The sequence below is a fragment of the Electrona antarctica genome (assembly GCF_951216825.1).
Source record: "Electrona antarctica genome assembly, chromosome: 15".
NCBI classification, from domain to species: Eukaryota; Metazoa; Chordata; class Actinopteri; order Myctophiformes; family Myctophidae; genus Electrona; species Electrona antarctica.
The window spans coordinates 20,182,119-20,208,297 of record NC_136796.1 but is presented as its reverse complement, the minus strand read 5'-3'; the positions used below and the strand labels follow the sequence as shown (position 1 = coordinate 20,208,297).

General features: G+C 44.1%; 1 protein-coding gene and 1 long non-coding RNA gene across 2 annotated transcripts in view; both read right to left on the bottom strand.

Annotated features, from left to right (window-relative positions):
• The window catches only part of znf704 (zinc finger protein 704), a 91,566-nt gene that overhangs the window by 42,730 nt on the left and 22,657 nt on the right, over positions 1-26,179 (bottom strand). The gene's annotated exons all lie outside the window — the stretch shown is intronic.
• LOC306938494 lies at positions 17,881-18,765 on the bottom strand. The gene is made up of 3 exons (XR_013791734.1): positions 18,636-18,765; positions 18,212-18,290; positions 17,881-18,033 (listed from the first exon to the last, which is right to left on the bottom strand). It is a non-coding gene; the product is annotated as an uncharacterized lncRNA (long non-coding RNA).

The window sequence follows — 26,179 nt, the reverse complement described above, 5'->3', positions numbered from 1 at the left end:
ACAAAAGATTGTCCAGAGAAGTGGTCCAGATGGGCGGGCTGCGTGCATTTTCAGAGCATTGTTTATTTCAAAGATCAATCAATCAAGTGTGTCCCGGCTTGGATCAGTGGATTTAATGTAGTGTACTTTTTTAACATCATTGTTATACATTATTGTTATAATATTTAAAACAAATCTTAGTGTTCCGGGGGGGTGGGGGGGGGGGGGGGGGGCACTATCCTCACGGCCCACCAGTGGACCCCAGCTCATGCGTTAAGAAACGCTGGCCTATATCCAGATCAGATTAGTATGATCAAGTCTGAACAGCAGAAGAATCACTTTCCTTGAGCCTTGTTCAGACATGCATAAAACCTAATCCCACTACAATCTAGATAGGAAATCAGATTTGGGCTGGATTTGGACTGCCGGTCAAAGCCCAAGACTCCTTCCGCAGAGTGTTCCAGAGTTCCCTCTCCCGGGCATCATTGGCCACTTCCTCCTGGGGGATTGTGTGGCTTTAACTAGGGCCAGTGTGGGGGAAAAAAATCCCCCCCATCTGGTCCTTGGTCTCCCAGTGGGACGTGCACTGAGGACCTCCCTAGGGAGACGCTCGGGAGGCATCCGTATGATGAGATGCCAGAACCACCTAAACTGGCTCCTTTCCAAGTGAAGTAGCAGCGGCGAAGGGAGAGGCCAGGCAACCTTCAAACCATGAAACTCATTTTGGCCGCTTGTATCCGCAAAGTTATTCTTTCGGTCATGACCCTCATCTTCAGGACCATAAGTGAAAGTAGCTCTCCTTTGTGTATTTCCCTCAGTTGAACGGGAGCTGTGTAAGACTAAAAATAAACAATATATACGTTCGTGTTCGTGTGTAGGATATTGAAAACCTACACTCCGTGGTGGGAAAACGGTCAGATCCCCACCTCTTGTGTAAAATCCATCTTTTAGCCAGAAAATAAATTAATCCACCGAACGGAGATTACAGATCTGGTCAAGAGAAGAAATGCCATTGGACTATGCTATGGACCAGAGCTATAACATGAGAGCTGGAACAAAGATTGCTCGAGAGCTTGCCTATACTGGCTCAAAATCTTGAAAGGTTTTGAACAAATTTGAATAATTTAGACACATTTTAACGCAAATCATCTCTTACAGGGTCTCTACAAAACCTTTTCAGATCGGGGTACTTGACTTACTTGACTTAATCCTCTTTACCCCGTCGAGGGGCATAGGGCGTCCAAAGCGAAATAAATGCACATCAATTTTAGGGGGTCCTTGACACGAAGTCTCACTGATCTACAATACCTGTGTGCGCACAGTATGTGCATGTGTGTGACTGTGTGCGTGTGTGTAGTTGCAGACTGGCAATTTTCTGCTTTTTGGTGTTGAAAATGGACAAAAACGTTTAAAAATGGCATTCATAGTATAGTATTACAAGCGCGTGTGTGCTTGCGTGCGTGCGTGCGTGCGTGCGTGCATGTGCCTGCCTGTGCGCAGGGCAGCGGATTTTGATAAATAGCCTTCTGGAGGCTAATTGCGCGCAGGGGAAGTGAAGTGTAGCTTTTAGTGGAAGGGAGAAATCAAGAGGACCGCTTTGCTTTATTATTTCAAAGACCTCGGAAAAGCACGTCTGAAAGCTCAGAACCCCTTGGATCCATCGCAGGTTCTCTCTCCTCTCCCGCCCCGGCGGGTCCTCGGCGCTCTGAAAATAACCCGACCGCTGATTTATTTTTTATTTTTTTTAGACCTGGCAACGTTTGTTATTTTCTCTTTTTTCTGTAATATAACGACCCAGGGGCCGGAACGATGTTTTGATGGGCGGGTAATCGATCGCATGTGTGTTTGCTATGGCGTTATGAATCTGTCGGCCGTGCGTGCGTGCGTGCGTGCGTGTGTCTTTCCAAGTTCAAAACTAGAGACAGATTTTTGGGTCTGAGTCCTATTTTGACGGATATGTTGTTAAGTCTCTCTCTCAGCATAATGACAGTGGATGTCTCTCTCTCTCAGCATAATGACAGTGGATGTCTCTCTCTCTCTCAGCATAATGACAGTGGATGTCTCTCTCTCAGCATAATGACAGTGGATGTCTCTCTCTCTCTCTCAGCATAATGACAGTGGATGTCTCTCTCTCAGCATAATGACAGTGGATGTCTCTCTCTCTCTCTCAGCATAATGACAGTGGATGTCTCTCTCTCAGCATAATGACAGTGGATGTCTCTCTCTCTCTCTCTCAGCATAATGACAGTGGATGTCTCTCTCTCAGCATAATGACAGTGGATGTCTCTCTCTCAGCAAGTCAGCATAATGACAGTGGATGTCTCTCTCTCTCTCAGCATAATGACAGTGGATGTCTCTCTCTCTCTCTCTCTCAGTCTCAGCATGACAGTGGATGTCTCTCTCTCTCTCTCTCTCTCTCAGCATAATGACAGTGGATGTCTCTCTCTCTCTCAGCATAATGACAGTGGATGTCTCTCTCTCTCTCTCTCTCTCAGCATAATGACAGTGGATGTCTCTCTCTCTCTCAGCATAATGACAGTGGATGTCTCTCTCTCTCTCTCTCTCTCTCTCTCTCTCTCTCTCTCTCTCTCTCTCTCTCTCTCTCTCTCTCTCTCTCTCTCTCTCTCTCAGTCTCAGCATGACAGTGGATGTCTCTCTCTCTCTCAGCATAATGACAGTGGATGTCTCTCTCTCTCTCTCTCTCTCAGTCTCAGCATGACAGTGGATGTCTCTCTCTCTCTCTCTCAGCATAATGACAGTGGATGTCTCTCTCTCGCTCTCAGCATAATGACAGTGGATGTCTCTCTCTCTCTCAGCATAATGACAGTGGACGTCTCTCTCTCTCTCTCTCTCTCTCTCTCTCTCTCAGTCTCAGCATGACAGTGGATGTCTCTCTCTCTCTCTCTCAGCATAATGACAGTGGATGTCTCTCTCTCTCTCTCTCTCAGCATAATGACAGTGGATGTATCTCTCTCTCTCTCTGGTTGTTGGTTAACTACCGGTAAGTACTTTGAGGTATTTGTACTTTACTTGAGTATTTCCAATACTTTTACTTCTACTCCACTACATCTCCAAAGCAAATATTGTACTTTAGTTACTGGTTTACTTTGTAGATTTAGATTTTCATTACAAAACAGTATACATTAACCACTACAACCCTGCATACATTTTGGCCATTTCAATGCGGTGCAACATGCAATACATTGTGAGCTTGTAGATCGGCTATATTTTCAAAAGATTTTTATACATCTGAAAACTTGAAATGGGACCATCTGCAAAATGAGTACTTTTACTTAAATACATTTTGATACCAAATACTTACTACTAATTGTACTTTTACTCAAGTACTTTTTGAATTCCAGACTTTTACTTACTTTTGCAAAATGGGAGTACTTTTTCCACCATGTCCGACATCCAATCCAACATGACCATGTGTTCAACACGCTTCCCCGGCCAACTCTCACCACACAGAGAGTTGGCCAAAGACTCTGTGGTCTGCTGATAAAGCCATGTCTGTTCTAATCAACTTTTACAAGCACTTATGGTAGGTTTTGCATATACAGCCAAAGAAAACAAACGCACAGCTCTGCTCTGCTCACGCTGCTACGACAATCACAGCTCAGCTCAGGCTGCATACAGTTAACCAATCACAGCTCAGCTCAGGCTGCATACAGTTAACCAATCACAGCTCAGCTCAGGCTGCATACAGTTAACCAATCACAGCTCAGCTCAGGCTGCATACAGTTTACCAACGCAATCAGCGTGAGCACACAAAGCTTGCGTTAGCCAATGCTAACGCGACCGACCTCGTTCCCCCGAGATTCGGCTCAAACTTGGGGGGAAACGTATTCTATTCAATGTATGTGCATAACACTGTAGCCCAGAGGTTTTCAACCCTTTTCATATCGAGGTCCATTATTTATTCGGCATTTGAGCCACAGACCACAGATGAGATGTAGCCCATCAGACCACAGATGAGATGTAGCCCATCAGACCTCAGATGAGATGTAGCCCATCAGACCTCAGATGAGATGTAGCCCATCAGACCACAGATGAGATGTAGCCCATCAGACCTCAGATGAGATGTAGCCCATCAGACCACAGATGAGATGTAGCCCATCAGACCACAGATGAGATGTAGCCCATCAGACCACAGATGAGATGTAGCCCATCAGACCTCAGATGAGATGTAGCCCATCAGACCACAGATGAGATGTAGCCCATCAGACCACAGATGAGATGTAGCCCATCAGACCACAGATGAGATGTAGCCCATCAGACCACAGATGAGATGTAGCCCATCAGACCACAGATGAGATGTAGCCCATCAGACCACAGATGAGATGTAGCCCATCAGACCACAGATGAGATGTAGCCCATCAGACCACAGATGAGATGTAGCCCATCAGACCACAGATGAGATGTAGCCCATCAGACCACAGATGAGATGTAGCCCATCAGACCACAGATGAGATGTAGCCCATCAGACCACAGATGAGATGTAGCCCATCAGACCACAGATGAGATGTAGCCCATCAGACCACAGATGAGATGTAGCCCATCAGACCACAGATGAGATGTAGCCCATCAGACCACAGATGAGATGTAGCCCATCAGACCAAAAACGTTGAATATGTCGTTGGATAAGATTTTGTCCACAATTTCATGCTGTATTGATGTTGGTACCATAAAAGAGAACAGAAAATAACAATTCTTCTACATTCTCTAATGGTGTAGACTTGTAAATTAAGTAATGCCATTGCTTAACCGGTTAAACCAAATGGACCCTCAACAACTCCACCTGGAACCTATAGGACCACTGGTTGAAAAGCACTGCTGTAGTGCTGTCGCCCCATGCAGAATATTGAGGGAAAACTATTATCCCACCACAGCAAGTTTTCAATTGACATTTGAAGGTATACAGGCCTACAAGTTAGAAATATGGCTCACTGTCAGAAAGACTTTCCGGTTACGCAGGGAAGCCGTGCTTCCATTAGATTCGGTGTCTTGTTTTCTGTATGTTTTCCCCTGTCTCTTTTATCCTTTTATCCTTTTTTTTGGCACACTGAGAGACTTTTTGCGTGCTGGGAAAGAGAGGGCGGATGACTTTCAGAGTGGGAGAGAGGAGGGGCCTGACGGGGGGCTCAGAGAGAGAGAGAGAGAGAGGGTGAGGGTGTGGCTGGGTGGTGTGGGCGGGGGTTTGGGGGGGCAGACACTCAACGTTCGCCAAGGAAAACAGTTTGATGCCAGTGAAGTTTCATGTGATTGTAATCTGAAAGGACTTCCCAACTCCCTCTTTCTCTCTCTCCCTTTCTCTCTCTCTCTCTCTCTCTCTCTCTCCCTCCCTCCCTCTCGTCCATATTGGCTAATATCTGATTGGACACCGAAAGAGAAACGTGTTTGTTTCCCAAGGTGAACTAAATTGATTGATAAGCCGGAGTGCAGAACTCCATCAGATTTGGCTGTGGACAAAACGCAACATACAGAACAGTGCTAGTATTTACGGTCAATTATTAAACAGGGACATATCTACATTTTACACTCTCAGGAGTTAAATTATTGTTAAACATCTGAGTTACTTAATTTACAAGTCTACACAATTAGAACATTTTCAAGAATTGTTATTTTGATAGTTTGCCTGTTATATCTCTCCTAAATATAGCATGGAGAGACAAAAATCTTTAGTTTTGGGTGGGTCTGAGAGACCAAACCTCATCAAAATAGTGGTCCGTGGCTCAAATGCTGAATAAATAGTGGGCACTGGTATCAAAATGGTTGAAAACCACTGGCTTAGGGCCGATTCATACTCGGCCCTAAGTCGGCTCTTCGGTGCTACTGAAAATTTCTGACAAGCCGAAATCATTTCGGCACTACAGCGCCGAAACAGCGGTAAAATAGGAGTATGAATCGACCCTTAGAGGCCAGCCCATCAGGAGAGTCTCGCCACTATACAGTACATCGCCACTATAGCACTAGTCCTCAGGGTGTTTGTTGACAGCTGGCTTTTCAAGCCACCTGTAAAAACTAAGAGTAGAGGGACACGTGCTTCGCTGAACAATGAGGCAGGCCGGCGGCTCACTTCTCCCACATCAAACGAAGGCACTGGCACTCGACGCACCGCACTCCTCGGGCTCTGTGGGAGCAAAGGGCGGCGAGGAACGCGGCTCCACAGAGAGCGCCGTGAATGCGGCCGGCTGTGTGCGCCGGGCGTGCACGGCTGTTTGCCCGCATGCGGTCAGCGGTGGTGAAAGACTTTTGGACCCTATCGAATCCCCTTTAATCTACGGGAACAATGGCCGAGTTTCCATGGAGCCGGCGCCGCTCAGCCCCCCTATAGGACCGCCAGCCCGCCTCGTTGTGTCGCAGTCTGTGGATTTGAGAGAGCGTGTGTGTGTGTGTGTGTGTGTGTGTGTGTGTGTGTGTGTGTGTGTGTGTGTGTGTGTACGTGCCGGGTCTGCGGTGTCTAGCTCTAGAGGCTCTGGGACTGATGGGAAAATGACCACCTGCGAGGTCGCACTGGTGGAACATAGTAGAGTTTTCTATGCATTTCTATGCAAATTATGCTGCCTTTAATTAAGTATGTGAGGGCTGAATGGAAGCGAGGAAAGAGCGTGCATGTGTGCGTATGCATGCATTTGTGTGTGTGTGTGTGTGTGTGTGTGTGTGTGTGTGTGTGTGTGTGTGTGTGTGTGTGTGTGTGTGTGTGTGTGTGTGTGTGTGTGTGTGTGTGTGTGTGTCGAACATTTTAGGCATAAAATAGTCATTAATGACAATGATTTGTATGTTAATAGTAAAGATAATAATAATGCATTTTTGCAAAGTGCTACTCTCTCTCTAGGGTTTTCAAAACAGACGGCACAACAAGACCCTTCTTGTGGTAGAAAGTATGTTAAAAACAAATTAAGGCATAGAATAAAAGGAATACCAAAACGGTGGCCCCAAAACACAGTCGCCCTGAGTGCAAATCTGGCGACATCTAGCAGGTATTCCTAACCTTAACCTCAGTAAAACTCTATTCCTAAATTTAAACCTCAGTAAAACTATGCCTAACCCTAAACTTATTTCTAATCTTATTCTCAGTAAAACAAATACAACAATACAAGAACCGCCGTGCGGTCAGTGAAAGAAAATGGGGGCGAGTGCGTTTTGGGGTGAGCCTTCCGGTTACCAGTAAAATACCTACATAAGCAAAAAAGGCTATGCAAATGCTTTGTTAAAAAGGTACGTTTTGAGTCAATTTCGAAAAGCTTCGGTAGCTTGTGGGGCTCTCAGGTCGAGGAGGGCATTCCACAGGCGGGGGGCAGTGGAGCAGAAATGTCATGGATGGTGACAGGCAGCACTATAGGCCCCTATAGAGTATAGTTTGTGTACTAGTGGGCCCAGGTGGTGTGATCCATAGTCCCTGGCTCTTAATGGACTGTCAGGGACAACACACGGCCAGGGGGAAACAAAGGCCTCTAATTGATTGCATCCAGTGGTGGGAGAAATATACTCACATTTTGTACTTGAGTAAAGGTATCAATACTGCAACATAGAAATACTCTGTTACAAGTAAAAGTCCGGAATTCAAAATGTACACAAGTATTGGCTTCAAATTGTACTTCTACCAAAAGTAGAAAGTACTCACTATGCAGAATGGACCGTTTCAAGTCTTCAAATGTTTTTTGAAAATAGCCGATCTACAAGCTCACATCGCGACGCATTGTGAGCTTGTAGATCGGCCATTTTAACTAAAGTTTTCAAATAAATGTAGTGGAGTGAAAGTACAATATCTGCCTCTGAGCTGTAGTGGAGTAGAAGTGAAAGTATTGGAAATTGAAAATACTCTAGTAAAATAGGCCTACAAATACCTTAAAATTATACTGTACTTAGGTATACTTAGTTACTTTACACCACTGATTGTATTGACGCATCAGGCAGTCTGCTCGTCCGCGGTGGTGGTGGGGGGGGGGAGTGGGGGGGGCAGCCACTAATTGACGCCGGTGTCAAGTGTCACCCGCCTTGTCCAAACACACATGCTAACGCGCTAATGAGCAGGTGAAACGGATGGCGTCTCTCTCAGTTACGCAGGGGTAACTCCATTTGATCCAGCCTATAGTTAAAGGCATTATGTGACGTTGACAACAAAACAGTAAATACACATAGCAGAGCAGCTCGCAATTCATTTCCAATGAGAGTCACGTGGTTTTGATGAGACAAGCTTGCTCCATGGCTGTCTTCTGCCCTCCTCCCCCCCATGGAGCAAGTAGGGAGCAAGCTTGTCTCGTCAAAACCACGTGACTCCGGAGTCGGTTGGTTTTTCCGGTGACGCTACACAAGATGGCAGCTTAGTAACAGAGCTCCGGGTATCAGCCCATATATTCCCCTAATTTAGTAAGTTTTATACATCCAGATTTATACAAACTGAGTGAATAATGAATGGGGAAAAGAATCAGGGTAAAAAAGGAAAATATGAGTTAAGAAACACCGCTGTTGAACAGAGGAACGAGGAGGACGCGAACGCTGGGAAAACAACAGCAGGACAAGATGGAGGAGGCGGCAACAGCATAGCCCGGTGTCCCGACATGGAGATGGCGGATTCACTTCGCAAAGTTGTGAGTGAAGTTATGACCGCGGGTTTGGCTACAATGCAAGCCGAACTGAAAAAAGATCTCGCTGAATTCCGTATAGGCTTCCGAGAAGATATTAAAAAACAAATGGAGGAGTTTAAGACTGAAATAAACCAGAAAATACAGGATTCGACGGACCGGCTGGACGGAGCAGTGAAACGTGTCGGGGAAATGGAGGAAGGCCTTGCTAATATGGAAAGATGGGACATTGGTGTCAAGGACACTCTTCTTCAACTGCTATCCGACCAACAGGTACTACAAGATAAAGTTTCTTTTATGGAAGGGTACTCCAGACGCGAAAACATAAGAATATACTCCATTCCTGAAGGGGCTGAACTGGCGGAGGAGGGGGGCTCCACAATCAAGTTTGTTGAAAATTTGATAAAGACTGAACTTGGGGACTTGGATTTGGGTCAAAACCAGAGCTTAGGAATTATGCGAGCCCACAGGGTCGGACCAAAGCCCCCCGCGACCGCCCCGCCACGCTCTATGGTGATTCGATTTCTTCAATTCACAGTGAAGGAGAGAGTCATCCACACCGCTTGGAAGAAAAAGCCTGGGCCGTGCATTAATGGAAAACGGGTGTATTTCGATCATGATTACGCAGACGAAGTGCAAAAAAAGAGAAAAGAATATGTTCCTGTTAAAAAAGCCCTACTACAGAAGAAGATACGATTTCAAACCCCGATGACCAGAATGAGAGTTGAATTGGACACTGGTGCCGTTGTTTACGACAGCGCACTACAAGCAGCGGAGGACTTGCGGAAGAGAGGAATCGACATCGGTGATATCGTCCCGGCCACCACCAAGAAGAAGAAGGGCATGACTGCGGAGGCGCTGACCCAACTTCTGCCTTGGGAGATAGTGGGACCCAGACGTGCGTCGCAAGGAGCTAAACAGCGCTTTCAACAACAGGTTCGAGAGAGGCTGAGTGAATACCGCAGGACAGACTCTGACGATACAGGAGAAGTTGGAGTCTTGGAGAAACGTCCTGATAAGAGGTGAACGACCTATCTCCGACCTCTTGGAGCACGGTGTGTGATACAGTTAATCATACAAATGATAAATATCCTTTGAATACGTTTAAAAAAGTAATGATTACGGGCTGATACTTGTACTGTGAACTGACGCCACTTCTTTTTTTTGCTTGTTCTATTAGCTAGAGAGGGGCCCCACCTAGTGGCCAGATCCCCTCATTACTTTAAAGACATACAGATGTCTTTTATTTCCCTAGGAAATTCTCTGTGTTTTTTTTGTTCTGTTTTATTGTCTTTTTGTTTTTGTTTTCTGCTGAGGTCCGGGCTGTTGTTGTTGCAGGTACAATGTATGTTCTTTGAAATGCAGGTTTTTGTTGGAACCACAGGCTTGAGGTCTAGGTTACCTATTTGTTCAAAATCTAGATTACAGGGCTCGCTTGTTGGGGCTGTAGTATTACTCACACAGGGTTCAATGCAAAAAAAAATATGAATCTTCAACATTATAACTTATTATCCCTAAATGTAAATGGGTTAAATAGCCCCATTAAGAGGAGCAAAATGATATCAAAAATGAAGAAGGAGAAGATAAATATTGCTTTCTGGCAGGAAACACACCTGTCTGATGCAGAACACGAAAAATTAAAGAAAATGGGGTTTAGGAACACTTATTTCTCCTCATATAAAAACGGTAAAAAAGAGGGGTTGCTATCCTGATTTCTAACTCGATTCAGTTTCAACTCATATCCAAAATAATTGATAAAGAGGGCAGATATGTTCTATTGAAGGGAAAGTTGGACCAAAAAGAAGTTACATTATTTAATGTCTATGCTCCCCCGGGCAGTACTATGTCTTTCTACAAAAAAATATTTGATTTGATCGCAGCTGAATCATATGGTACTTTGTTTTTTGGTGGTGACTTAAATGCTACGCTCCATGACTCGGACTCAACAAACAAAAAGAGAAAGAGAACCCCTACAGAAAAACGCATTAAAAAGGTATTAGCAGACTTGGGTTTAATTGATGTGTGGCGTGCCATGCATGGATCAGCCCCAGGGTACACTTTCTTTAGTGCAAGACATTCTGTTCATACAAGACTAGATTATATATTTGTGTTCAATGCAGACTTGCACAGGTTGAAGGAGTGCAGAGTGGGCCAGAGAGACCTTTCTGATCACTCAGGGGTATACTTGACTTTTCATTTAGATGGTAGAAGGAGAAAAACACTTTGGAGAATGAATACCAGCCTTTTAAATAATGCTGTATTTAGAGAAGAAATGGAATCAGACCTAACTGAATATTTACAGGATAATGACAGGGGAGACGTGGACCCAGGTATATTGTGGGATGCAGCTAAAGCGGTTCTCAGAGGGAAAATTATAGCCCGAACAGCTAGGATAAAAAAGGCAAAGGCTGAACATTTTTCGAAACTACAAGAACAACTGAGGGAGTTAGAACAAGCGCATGTTACAAACAAGGAACCTACAATAAAAAACCAAATAAAAAATATTAAACAAGAAATAGACAAAGTACTGAGTGAAGAAGTGGAAAAAAATCTAAGATTTATGAAGCAAAGATATTACGAGGCTGGCCCTAAGGCGTCGAGGCTTTTAGCCTGGAGGCTTAAAAAACAACAGGCCGAAAACACCATATATAAAATTAGAGACCCAGTTACAAATAAAATTACCAGTAATATGGATAGCATACAGAATGCATTTGAAACACATTTTAAATCACTATACTCCCAACCGGACAGGGCAGATAAACAAACAATTGTTGATTTTTTGGAATCACTAGACCTCCCCTCAATTGACACAATGATGAATAAAAAACTAATTTCACCAATAACACAAGAAGAAATAGATGAAGCCATTTCTAGCCTAAACTCCAATAAATCCCCTGGCACTGATGGATTTCCGCCTGAGTGGTATAAGGCTATGAGGGAACACTTACTCCCCCTACTGCAGAAGTGTTTTAATTTCACGTTAAAGGAAAGTCATCTTCCACCATCATGGAATGAAGCCTTTATATCTGTTATCCCCAAGGAAGGAAAGGATAAAACGGAATGTGGGAATTATAGACCCATAAGTGTGTTAAACACAGATTATAAGCTATATACCTCAATTTTAACAAGGAGGATGGAGGAGGCAATGACATTTCTCATCGATGAGGACCAATCGGGTTTTTTGAAAACCAGGCAAACCCAAGATAATATAAGGAGGGCTTTACATGTTATTGAGCAGATTAATAATGAAAAATCCAGCGCTATCGTAATCAGTCTGGATGCTAGGGCTGCCTTCGACAGCGTGGATTGGGGCTTCCTCTACTTAGTAATGCACAGATTTGGTTTTTGTGAGGGTTTTATACAACGCATTCAAGCACTCTATTCTTCCCCTACAGCAAGGATAAAAATAAATGGTAGTCTTTCCGATCCCATAGCCCTGGAACGTGGATGCCGTCAGGGCTGCCCAAGCAGTCCGAGCCTCTTCAATCTTTTCATCGAGCCGCTGGCCCAAGCAATTAGAGAGGAAATAAGATTGAAGGGGATATCCATAGGTGGAGAAGAATATAAAATCGGGTTGTATGCTGATGATGTCCTTGTCACAATCATGGACCCAGGTTCGGGGCTACCTACACTGATGGAAATATTGGAAACATATGGTTCTTACTCAGGGTATGCCCTTAATGTAAATAAAACCCAGGTATTGACATTCAATTACAATCCTACACAAGAAAACATAACAAAATACAATTTTAATTGGTATTCATCTCATATTAAATATCTAGGTGTGAATTTGCCCAAGGACCTGTCGCAATTGTTTGACGTAAATTACAAAGGTGCAACGGAAAAAATGTATGATGATCTTGGCAGGTGGAGCGTGCTTCCTCTCGATTTAGGTGGCAGAATAAGAGCAGTCAAAATGGTAATTTTACCCAGATTACTATACCTTTTTTTGTCACTGCCAGTGGAAATACCTTTAAAACAATTCAGGGAATGGAATAAACATATCTCACGTTTTATTTGGGATAAAAAAAGGCCAAGGGTGAAATTTTCTACCTTACAACTGCCCCGAGAGAGAGGAGGCATGTCTCTCCCATCTTTAAGGGACTATTATCTAGCAGCTCAGCTAAGACCCTTGGTATATTGGTGTAACCGACCCTACATTGCAAAATGGAAAAGCATAGAGTTATCCCTGATGGATATACCAATACAGTCACTATTGGGTTGCACTGACAGAGAGAAAGGACTGTTTCAGACGAGGAGTCAGTGGGTAAATTTATCGTTCAAAATATGGCTGGAAGTTGTTAAACGCTTCCATCTTCAGAGGGAGGCAAAACTTTTAAGATGGCCAGCATATGACCCTGACTTCATACCAGCAGTATTAGACAATAGGTACAAACAATGGCACCACAATGGCATCACCTCTATATGTACTATGATAAGAAATGGAGATATTGATAGTTTTGAAAACTTAAAGCAGAAATATGGGTTGGCTAACCAGGACTTTTTTAGATACTTGCAGGTAAGGGATTATTTTGGTAAAAAGGTAAAAGGGTCTACTCCAGGTATTACAACAAGTCTAATCACTATATTTACAAATGCTTATGGCTCAGGAAGTAATAGGGGTCTTGTAAGTAAACTATATAATGGACTTATGTCGTTGAAAAAGGATTCTACAATGTATGTGAAAGAGAGATGGGAAAAAGAGATGGGCATTGATATAAGTGATGAAGTATGGATGAATACATGGAAAACGCAATCAACGACCACTAATTCCTTGATTTGGAGAGACTTTTGTTGGAAAAACCAGATTCGCTTCTTTATTACTCCAAAACAGAAGTCCAAACAGACTGGCAACCATATGGACTGTTGGAGAGAATGTGGAGATACAGTGGTTGATCATGCACATGTCTTTTGGTCTTGTCCTGTAATTCAACCATTTTGGAAGGAAGTGACAACACTTATCTCAAACATTATGGGTTTTGGAATAGATGATACATTCACATCTTTGTACCTAGGACAACTCCCAGATGGGCTAAATCAGGATGACTCCTACTTACTTAAGATTTTACTTGTAGCAAGCAAAAAAGCTATTACAAGAAATTGGTTACAAAAGAATTGTCCTACTGCTGACCTATTTATCAACATTGTGAAACAACTACATCTCCTAGAACAGATGACCTATTCTCTGAGACTGCAAAAAGAGCTGGGTGAAAGAAGATGGGAGAAATGGATAGAGTATTTAGCTGGGGGGGCGGATATGGAGTGAATATGGGCTGTGTCTTTTCGGTTGTCAATGAATCCAAGTCTGTAATATGTATTGTTGTTGCTTGTTGCTGTACATCCCGTGACCTCATTTGTTTGTTTGTTTGTTTGTTTGTTTTGTTTTTTATTATTATTCTGTTTCTTCTGTTGATGTTTTTGTTTTAATGTATGCCTTGTTTGTCTTTTGTGTCTCTTGCATATTAAAAAATTCAAAAATAAAGAGTTTAAAAAAAAAAAAACACGTGACTCCCATTGGAAATGAATTGCGAGCTACTCGCTCTGGTTGAAGACAGCTGTCTTATGTGTGACTGAAGAGGGTTGAAGTGGTTGAAACAGCAGGTAGGCTACATACATATATATATTTAGGTATTTTCTCTCTCTCTCTCTCTCTCTCTCTCTCTCTCTCTCTCTCTCACCCCCACACACACGCTCTTCCTTTGTTTTCCTCTGCCTGTGTGTGTGCATGTGTGTGCGCGTGCGTGCGCAATCTGTGCATGTGAGTGTGTGTACGTGTGTACATGTGTATGTGTGGACGTGCATGTGTGCAGGCCTATGTACGTACATGCGCCTAGTAAATGTGTAAATGCCACTGCATGCATGTGTGTTTACTATGCATACTATTATGTGCGCCTGTGTTTGCATGTGCACATATGCACAGTACATGCAGGTGTGTTCGTGCCTGAGTGCGTTTACACACGTATGTGCGTGCACTATACTGTAGTGCATGTGCATGTGCATGTGCGTGTTGCCTGTAGCTGTCAGCAGCGCAGTGTGCAGTAAGTTATACTCAAGTATAGAATCATGATATCGTTGCTGTCGGGCAGAAACCTCTTATCTCCATACAGGATGTTAACATCTTTGTGTTTTGTCTTAATTTAACGCCCAACTTGATCATCACTACACAAAAGCATCAAAGCATTGTGAGCTGGTAGATCTGCTATATTTTTGCTGATCTTGAATTTGAATCCTGAAAAGTAAAGCGTTTTGGACATAATGAGGGGAGAGATGATATGAAGCCTGCAGAGTGAAGTTCTGTCATTCAAAGTGACAGGACAGACACCAGTGACAGTGATTGACAGTGTCATCCAGCACCATCCATTCTGGGGAAATTTCAATGTTTTACACCCAATCCAATAAATGGATTAACTGTACTTGTAGTCGCTAACTCCACTCCACACATGTGTTAGTGCTGGAATAGAACTAGAACCCCTCACCCAATCTGTGTAGTGAAATTAACTTAATTACAAAAACATAAACAGATGCATTAATTCATGCGTAACACCATGCACGGCATCGACTGGGAACACGCACGCACGCGCGCACACACACACACACACCAGTACTCCCCTATATACAGTAGTAATATGCATAATGCATGACCTCCCATTGACTTCTATGTAAACACTGGTGATTTCAGCAGCTGCTCTTTGTTGCAGGGTTTTTATAGTATTATTTTAATCACTGATTAAAAAGGTCTCCACCCACACCCACACACGCACGCACACATGCACACATGCACGCACACGCACACGCACACGCACACGCACACACACACAGGTAACTTGTCTCATAGCCGGTATGTCTTGTGTCAAACGCATGGCGGTGGATGCGATGTACGCGTGTGCTTTCTAATCCATTCCATGGATTTAGAAAGAGGTTTTTCTGTGCGTGATAAGCTCGTGTTTACAGCCTCACACATGTGCTTTTGTTCTGGCTTTTGAGTGTGTGCGTGTAGTAAAATACGGAGCATTGTTTTAACTCTTAAAAACGCCACAGATCAAAAGCAGTAGTCCTCAACAAAACATAATTAACATGCATGCCGATCACGTCATTTTCAAATGATTGAAATCGGATCATGTATATCCGTATCTATATTATATCCATATCATGATATTGTCTGTGATTTTGGATATTGTACTATTGTGATACAGCATAAGTGTTCTATAAAAATAAAATCGGATTGGGAAAAATTGGTATCGGCAGATACTACAAATCTAATCGGGAGCAAAAGAAACGTGTCCGGGACATCCCTAATTACAACACAACATGTTGTGAGTTTGTAGTTTGGCTTTTTCCTCCAAATGTTCAACCCAGAATAGGGCTCATGTGGTTAAAGTATTATATGAATCAAAGTATCTGGATTTCAAGCCTTGGATTCAGCCCCTGTAGAACAGTTGGCAGGGCTCTTAGGGTGTGTGGTCTTTTTTACAGCATAGACAAAAAAAATTGACATGTTTTGACTGCAAAGACTCAAGTCGACACTATTTCCAGTTAAAACATGTCATTTGTGTCTAAATCAACATGGAAGCAAGTTAAGGGTGAAAGGCAGCATTGTGTTCTTTACGCAACACCCGGTTATATTTCACTTTAGATTTTAGTGGTTTGCCTTTTAAAATAAACAAAAAGCTCGACTCTGAAACCGTAGCTGATAAAGACACATCTACAGCGGGAGACCACGAGACAGTGTAAAACATTTCCAGCAAGACATATGACTGTTTTAAACACTTAACCCGCCGGTGCGGTCAAAATGGCAGATTCTGACATTTTTAACTCAATTAACTTTGAGCAGGAAGCTCGCGGAGGGCTCCCATTCATTGACTTGTCCCAAATATGAACACATTCTCTGCCAGCATTAATTCCTTAATTCGCCCGCATTTTTCAGTGAAACCCTTATTTTGAAGGATCCACTGGAATGCGAAAACCGGAACGGGCACACTACTATTAACTTTAACTCTGAGAAGACATTGTTTAACCGCAAACGTCAGTTCTTCGGCTGTGGGCCGTTGAATAAAGCTTGATTTGACCAGCGGTGCAATTCTGGGAAAGGAATCTGAGATAAAGGCCGAGATATGCGCGGCCATCTTGCGTTTACTTCACTGCATAGCAACCCAATGCTAATGTATGTAGCATTATGACCGTGAGCTAGACATAAACCACTATAAAGGACCATTTGATGTAGAATTATGTCAATGTCGGTAAACGTGTATATATTTGTTAATCATCTCCCCTCTCCACCAACTCTCACACGTCACCACCTTACATTCATTAGACCGGTGTTTCTCAAAGTGGGGTGCGGGGACCCCTAGAGGTCATTGAGGGGGTTTCACAACCTTAAAACGTGTGAAGAATATGGAATATGTGTAACATTTCAACAACACAAATCATATCACAAATCATATCACAAAATGTTTTCATAAGAGACCAAAATACATAGTCAGTCTTTGACATGAAAATGTCCAATGCATTAGACTTTCCAAGTGGCAGTTGTAACAAGTGTACCGGTAATACCTTTGTATAATGGACGTATGACCAAGAACAATAAAGTATTAAATCTGGACTAGTATTCAGTTAGGTTCGGCTCTGGGAGCATAAAAGAGTAAAATTATTGAAATGAGACCACACCAGTATGTAGCATGTAATAAAGAACGGCCGGCTTGTATTATAGAAAATAGTAAATAAATTGAATGGTACCAAAAACACACATACAGACATAGACAACAGTAAACAACAATAATGAGCTCAGATGCGTAACTTGTAGTCACCTCTTGACGTCAGTGATTAGATCACTATTATCTTTCAAGTTAAACCCTTAAATATTTTGGGTGAAGTACCCTTTAATTTATTCTACAGGTCCTATGGGTTTGAACCTATGGGTTTAATCTTATGATTAATTTTATGATCTACTGGTTTTTATCCTCGGGTGCACCCTGGTAAGTATCTTTTTAGTTAGTATCCTTTTAACTATAGATATCTTTTTAATTGTAAATATCCTTTTAACTGTATGGTAAGTATTTATATCAATGAACTATGGATCCATGAATTCTTAATCCCAATACAGAATGAAATTACAATTACCTTCAAATCAATTTACATTACACAGTATACATCAATGCACACACTTCAGTCAATAAACCCAATATGGACCACACAGGTGTGTACTGTATGTGAGTGAGTCTATGACAGTCCAACCACACTGTGAGGTGTAGTAGTGATGTGCAATGGATGTTGTGCAGTGTTCACTTTGTAGTGTTCAAGTTCTGTGATTGTGCTCAGTTCTGTCCTACCACACTGATAGAACACACAGACTTGATGCAGAGTATGTCTCCAAGGAAAATCAAAGATGGTCTTCGCATGCAATCCTCCTGGGTTAGTCGCTCGCCATCCTTGGTAGACCTAAACTCTGGCCTCATCCAAAAAACCTGACCTGTATGGCATGCATACAGGACAGCATGAAGAACTATAATTAACAGTAATTCTTTACAGTGTTTCCGTTCAGTGTGTTTCAATTAATTAAAATAAAATACAACAAACTTCTTTCAGTATGAAAATAAAATACATTCTCATTTAAATAAAATGCATTGTAACAAAAGTGCTTTTCTCACCAATGGTATGCAAATAAAGTGCTCTCAATCACCAGGAATGGTGATGCTGCAGCTACCCCCAGCACACAGTCACACACAGCTAGGAAATGAAAGGTGTGGAAAGTATCCTTTACTTAGCAGCCTATTTTATCAAAGGCTAAAATGTAACAAAATGTACAAAACTTAAATAAAACCAACACACGGCCATCTACATTGATGACAGAAAATAGTTCTGTTCTATTTAGAGTACAAACTGTATCCACATAATTAACCAGGTAGGTTAGCTTGGAACAATGTGCTACTGCTAGCCAAACATGAAAAGCATTGGAATAACATGGTGGCTCTAGCCAATTAGCTGCTAACTCTCATGGCTAACCATCATGGCTACAGGCTTAGCTAAACATCATGGCTACTAGCTTAGCTAACAAAGTTTGTAGCAACTCACCAATGTTTAGAAGAAACTAATTCTCAGCCCTCAGGGATCTATGAGTTGATGGGCAAGGTGTGTGTGCTGTCTTATCTAGCTTTTAAGCTTATATATTGTTCTAATTATTTATCTGTTTGGGCTCTGTGCCTCTCTCTCTCTGTCATGGGGGACTTCTTCAGTGCAGTGCAGCTTCTGTGTGAGACTGGGGAGAAGAGAAGGGCGGGGCAAGCAGTTGAGGTGTGTCGTCTGATTGGGTGAAATTCACCTGTCAGTCTCCATGGCCTTGGCTGACTATTTGTCAGCAGCATGACAGGGGGAAATCAAGTTAGGTAGACTTGCTCCATTTCTTCATTAGTAACCAGTTTCCATGACCTGGGTTACATCCTCCCCTCTTGAATTAGTGCACGTCCCGTTGCATCCGTTACATCTTAATGGCTGACTGATCAACACGTTGGGGGATGTCAGGGACATGTTGTCATCTCCATCCAACAATCTTGTAAAGGCATTACTGAGGCCTTGAAAAAGTGATTGAATCACTGAGAAATTATTAATCCGATTTCTCTCTTGCCTTCGCTGTATCCTAGCAGAACGACGGACAGGACATTCAGCTTCCTCCACTGTGTCTGTAACTGCATCTGCTTCAGCAGTTTCAGCATCAACTGGAGTGGACTCAACAGTAACTGTGTCAGGTACATTCGTTCTCACTTCTTCACTTTCAGAATTTTCCTCTTCAGGGTTCTCCTCTTCAGGTCTTTCCTTTTCAGGTTTCTCCTCTTCGGGTGTCTCCTCTTCACTCAACTCTGACATGTCAGACAATACAGGTAACACTTCATCCATGATGGTAGGGACTTCCTCCATGGATTGTGGAACAGTATCAGGTGAGTTACAATCAGGCAAGTCTAGATCAGGTGGTGTGTCAATTTCAGTTGTTTCTTCTCCAGGTGGATCCTCTGGTAAGTAGTCTCTCTCAGATAAGATGTCTTCTTCAGGTGGATTGTCTCTTTCCGGTAAGTTGTCTAATTCAGGTAGGTTGTCTTCGTCAGGTAAGTTGTGTACTTCATCATCGACTGGAACATTATCAAGGGCCTCTTCATCCACAGGAGTCAGTTCAACAGAAGGACATGAAGTAGTAGGGTCTAGATCTGATCCTGGCTGCTCTTCTTCAGCATCAGCACAAGGAGCTTGCTTTGACTTCCATCCACGAGTTTCATACACCTTAGTGAATGTAACTGGCTCTGGGATCCGCAGATCTGTAAACCGGTGGACAGGAACAGGGATATCTTCATCCTCGTCAATAACACAGGGTGTTTCCATATCTGCAACACTACTCGTTTCTGCATCATCAGAACCAGGAGTCTGCCGTGTACGAGGTTTACGGACAGGCTTCGGTGCGACAGGTTTTTCAGGTTCACTTGCTGGTAGGAACCCACAAGGCAGTAGCAGGTCACGGTGTAAGGTGCGCAGTGGGCGGTCTTTGGTCTCAGGCTTGACTGTATATACAGGCAGATCACCGGCACGCTTTACAACTTTGTAGACATCGGATTCCCACTTGTCCGCTAGCTTATGTTTACCACGTAGGCGAACACTTCGGACCAGGACTCGGTCGCCAACTTCAAGAGTGGATTCGGTAACTCGTTTGTCGAACCGTTTCTTGTTTCTCTCCGCTGTCTTGAGGGCATTACGAGTGGCAACTCTGTAACTCTCCTCCAGATGACTTTTGAGATCCCTCACATACTGTGAGTGTGACTTCTTTTGTTTGTGGACAGGCAGACCAAAGGCTAGGTCGACTGGTAGTCTGGGCTGTCTGCCAAACATCAGCTCATATGGGGTAAAGCCAGTAACATCGTTCCTGGTACAATTATACGCATGAACCAGAGGCTTTACGAAATCCCGCCAGTGGGTTTTGTCTTCACTCTCCAAAGTTCCTAACATCTGCAGGAGGGTCCGGTTGAACCGCTCAACAGGATTACCTCTCGGATGATAGGGAGTTGTTCTGACCTTTCTGATTCCTCCGAGCTCGCACAGTTCCTTGATGGTTTTGGACTCAAAGTCTGGACCTTGATCACTGTGGAGCCGTTCTGGGAAACCATAATGGATGATAAAATGGTCCCAGAGGGTCTTGGCAACAGTCCTTGCCTTCTGGTTCGGAGTTGGTATTGCCACTGCATACTTCGTAAAGTGGTCAGTAATCACGAGTATGTCTTTCGTGTTACTCCTATCCGGTTCCAGAGAAAGGTAGTCCATACAGACCAACTCCAATGGTCTGCTGGTCTTGATGTTGACCAAGGGAGCGGCTCTCTCTGGCTGGGTTTTACGTCGAACACAGCGGTTGCAAGTCTTGATCTTGGTTTCCACAGCGGATGCCATCTTGGGCCAATAGAAACGGGATCTCACAAGGTCGAGAGTACGATCAATTCCCATGTGGCCCATGTCGTTGTGGAGACTTGTCAACACAAGGGGCCGCAGCTCCTCTGGTAAGACAAGTTGGTAAGATTGATGAGCTCCGTCTTGCTTCCGTCTATACAAGACTCCGCTCCTCAACTCCAGACGATTCCACTCCCGCAACAAGAGTGGAAGTTCGGGGAGCTCAGCTCTAGCAGTAGGAGGGGGCTTCTCTCCAGTCTCGAGCTGATAGATGATCTCTCTGATGCTGGGATCTGCTCTCTGCTTCTCCTTTATTTCCTCGCTTGAGAAATGAGGGATGACAGAAGAACTTTCTTGTTCAAAGCTGCTTGGTATGGCATCTGCAGAGATGGCAAGAGACTCAACCAGAGTGATACCAGGGTCAATATCGTCAGAATCATCGTCTGTTCTTTGGCAGATGAGATGCCTTTCGCAGATGGCTTGTACAATCTCGGGGTCTGCTAGATGGTGTCGTGTGAACTGCTGTATGCGCTCTCGCTCCTTCTGTGATGTTAAGTCGTCTGACAGCCCACCATGGGGACGTCTTGAGAGACCGTCAGCATCTTGGTTTTGCTTTCCAGCACGATACTGAAGTTTGAAAGAGAAAGTTGACAGGGCTGCCAACCACCTGTAACTTGTGGCATCAAGCTTCGCAGTTGTGAGAAGGTACGTCAGAGGGTTACTGTCAGTGACCACAGTGAACGGACAGCCATACAGATAGTCCTTTAATTTCTCGGTAACAGACCATTTGAGCGCCAAGAATTCAAGCTTGTGAGCTGGATACCTGGACTCGCTCCGTGACAACCCTCTGCTGGCAAACGCAATGACTCGCATCCTCCCCTCTTGTTCCTGGTATAAGGCTGCTCCTAGCCCAGTGGTACTTGCATCGGTGTGCAGGATGTAATGCAGCTTGGGGTCAGCAAAACCCAGTACAGGAGCGGATGTGAGCTTGTCAATGACGGTTTGAAAAGCTTGCTGGCAGGTGATTGTCCAACGACTGCCGAAGGGCTCTTTAGGATTGTGGTACTTGGCAGTCTGCTCCTTTGTTGGTTTGGAACCTTTCCGGAGAGGTGGATAACCGGAGGTCAAGTCATTTAGAGGTTTGACTATTTTCGAGTAATCCTGGACATATCTCCTGTAGTACCCGGAGAAGCCTAGAAAGGACCTTAATTCCTTAAGGGTACAGGGAACTGGCCAGGTTGAAAGGGCTTTTATCTTCTCTGGGTCCGTCTCTACTCCATCTCGGGAGACGATGTGGCCCAGATATCGAACAGAAGTCTGGAAAAACTTGCATTTTTCTGGTGACAACTTAAGGCCATATTCCTTCAGACGTGACAGTACTCGAAGCAGTCTGCTCTCATGCTCTTCCAATGTCTCTGAAAAGACAATTAGGTCGTCTATAAAGACCAAGACCTCTTTCAGATTGATGTCGCCCATACAACGCTCCATCAAGCGTTGAAACGTAGATGGCGCATTGGTGATTCCTTGAGGCATCCTACAAAACTCCCAGAAGCCTAGGGGACAGACGAATGCGGTCTTCTGCTTGTCTTCTTCCTCCATCTCAATCTGGTAGTACCCAGATTTGAGATCAAGCACGGAGAACCACTTCGACCCACTTAGGGTGGAGAAGGCTTCTTCTAGGTGGGGCAGAGCATATGCATCCTTGATAGTTTGTAGGTTGAGCTTGCGGTAGTCAATGCAGAGTCTTACGTCACCATTCTTCTTCCTCACTACGACGATTGGCGATGAGAAGGGAGACTCCGACTCTTGAATGACACCAGAACTCAACAGCTCCTGAAGGTGTTTTCGAACGGCCTCAAGGTCTTGGGGGTGTATAGGTCTTGCTCGCTGCTTGAAAGGAGTCTCATCACTGAGCTTTATGCGGTGTTTGACCTTGTCGGTGTGACCGAAGTCGAGGTCATGGTGTGCAAACACTTCAGGCATTGAGTTCAGTTTGCTGGTCACTCGCTCTTTCCACTCAGTGGATATGGGAGAATCTTCAAAGTCGAATTTCAATTCAGGTCTGTCTGGCTTATCTGCAGGGCTGGGGTCAGCTGCTGCAGGTCCTTTCTGAATTACTTGCTGAACAGTATTCACTTCAGCCAGCACCGTTTTTGGGGGAATGGTAATGTCATGCCCCGACTCATTTTTTATCACCACAGGCAGCTGGGTGTGGTGTCTGGCAGTTGGGAGGGTGAACAGGCAGCTGGACACAAGTAGGCCGCCTGGCAAGGAGGACATTGAGGGGGATTCAAGGATGGCCCATTTGTCAGCCTGGGAGCCACGAACACTGATACATCCGTTGAGAACCACTTGCTGGCCGGCTGGAACAACTTCTGGCATTTTTCCTTGTAGTCTCACCAATCCCAAATTTCCATCTTCAGCTTGTTGTTGTCTGAGCTGGAGAAGTTTTAAAACTGCACGATAGCCAAATGAGGTAGGCTGGGGTGGGGCAGGTGTCTTCTGAGCATAATCAGTGTAGAGGACATCAAGGGTGTTGGTGCCAATTAGAACTTGATCTTCAGCACGGAGTTTGGGTACAACCAATGCTAAGGTTGGCACTTCTGTATCAACCCCTACAAACTCCTTAGGAAAGGTTATGCTCAGTTCAACGTATCCCAGGTAAGGGACATCTTGTCCATTAGCTCCTTCAACTCCGAGGAGGTTGTACAGGGACTTTATGGCTTGACTCGACAAGTGTTGCTCATAGAACGACAGGGGGACTGTTGTAACTTGAGACCCTGTGTCTAAGAGACAGTTCACTTCTTGGTCTGCAATAGTGACTTGGGCAGTATACTTTGTTCCAACTAAACCTCTGGGAAGTTTCATGGGTTTGTCTTTAGTATGGGCACTTTTCAGTGAGGCTTTCTGTTTGGTTACGGTGGGACGGGTCTCATCACCTGCAGCTCCTATTTGTCCCTCAACAGGGGCTGCTAGTCGTTTAACTGATCCTCATCCGATGAAGCGGGTTGAGCTTCCCACTGAAGTTGCCTGTCTTGAAGTAGCTTCCTCTTGGTTGCGACAAGTGAAGGGTTTGGCTCATTGTCACATGATGGTTTAATATGCCCATCTTCACCGCACTGGAAGCAGTACCATGGCCGGGGCTTGATTGACTTACGGCTCAAGGTTGGCTGCTTCTCAGGCCTTTGACTCTTGCCTTTCGTAGTTCGTTCTTTGTCTGCAGCTACTTTGGAATTAGCTGATTTGTCCTTCTTTTCAGTCTTTGCTTTCTTCAAGTTTGTGAGTTGACTTTGAAGAGCAGCGACTTGCTTCTTCAACTGTTCAGTCTCATTGGAATCTGTATAGGCACATGCACTCTGTAGATGTGACGTGATACGTTGCTTGGAGGCACCAAGGTGTTTCTTCATGCGAGTTTCCTTTGCAGCATGCTTATCCTCTTCTGTGCGAAGGAGCAACAGCAACTCTGCAAAGGAAGGGGGGTTGTTCTTTCTGTGCTTCAGCTGGAGGTCAGCTAGAAGTGCATTATCCCAGCAATTTCTGCAGAACTGGTTAAGGAGAAGTCTGTTGACTTCGCTGGCAGATACGCCACCTCTTCTCACTGCTGTACTCAAGACTACCTGCAACCTGTGTAAGTAGCTGGAGGGCTTTTCATTTGGGTCTTGGAACGTAGTCAGGAACTTGGCAAAGAGCTCATCTCCATCTTCTACTGTTCCATAAGCAGAATCTAGCAACTCGAGATAAGCTGCGGGGGATGCTTGTGGACCCAAGTGCTTGGTGACTTCAGTAGCTGGCGGCAGCAGACTGTCAAGGATTCTCCTAGACCGATGCAGGTCTGAAATAGCTGGGTCATTCATCATCAGTTCAACGTTGGTACGCCATGTGTCATAGTCAACCTCGTTGGTTGGACGGGGAGATCTGCCTGAAAAGGCTCTGAGACGTGAAGGAGCAAGATGATGCGATGCAGCTTCTTGGCTTCTCACTATGTGTTCAACGATGACCCTCTGTACGCCAGGAGGGTTCATGTCAGTTTTACTGAGGTGTTGAATTGTCTTTGAGTCAACCTGTGCTTGGACAGGTGATGCGTTGTCATTGGTCAGGTTTTGAAGTTGAGTCGGTGCAGCACGTGGCTGAGGTTTCATAGTGGGGAATGGAACTGATGTCTGATCGGTGACACTGGGTTGTGAACTTGCACCAGTCGTGGAAGTTAGATCAACTGAACTCGTAGACTCAAGGCTGGGTTGGAGTGTGGCAGCCTGTAGCGGCGCGGAGGTCAAATGAACCGAGGTCTGTGTTGGGTCTGGCCTTGGGGATTCACTTTCTCCGTCCTTGTTGTTACTCTTAGGTGAAGCAGCAGATGTGGTAAGTTTAGCAAGCTCTCCTCTGAGCAGTTCTTCAAATGATTGCCCACTTAGCTTGGCTATTTCTTGCAGCTCATCAAGGTAAGTACTGGTGGCACTACTGCTTGCTGTAGGAGTGTACACAGAAGCTAAGGCCTTCACTTCGTATGTGACATCTGCTCTGCTGGGGCTAATATAAGCAAGGGGCAACAAGGGCTGAAGTGACTCCATGGATGCGCCAGACTCAAACTCATAAATTAACTGCCCATGAAATGGAGATGTTTTATCTTCAATGGGGAGTATACGGTTAATTTTGCCATGAGTTTTCAAGTGTTCAGTGACTTCCTGATCATATTCTACACTGATGGGCCCACTAAGTTCACTAACTATGACTGAGTTAGGGATTTTGACCATTTCACTCATAACTATTTCCATTTTGACCGGGCTTCAAAATAAGTCTAGTTATTTTGTTATTTATTTTTGTTAACAATACCGGTTATCACGTTTGGTCTTAAATTACCCACAATGCTCCTGGCTAGCTCGCCAAATTTTATGTAACAAGTGTACCGGTAATACCTTTGTATAATGGACGTATGACCAAGAACAATAAAGTATTAAATCTGGACTAGTATTCAGTTAGGTTCGGCTCTGGGAGCATAAAAGAGTAAAATTATTGAAATGAGACCACACCAGTATGTAGCATGTAATAAAGAACGGCCGGCTTGTATTATAGAAAATAGTAAATAAATTGAATGGTACCAAAAACACACATACAGACATAGACAACAGTAAACAACAATAATGAGCTCAGATGCGTAACTTGTAGTCACCTCTTGACGTCAGTGATTAGATCACTATTAT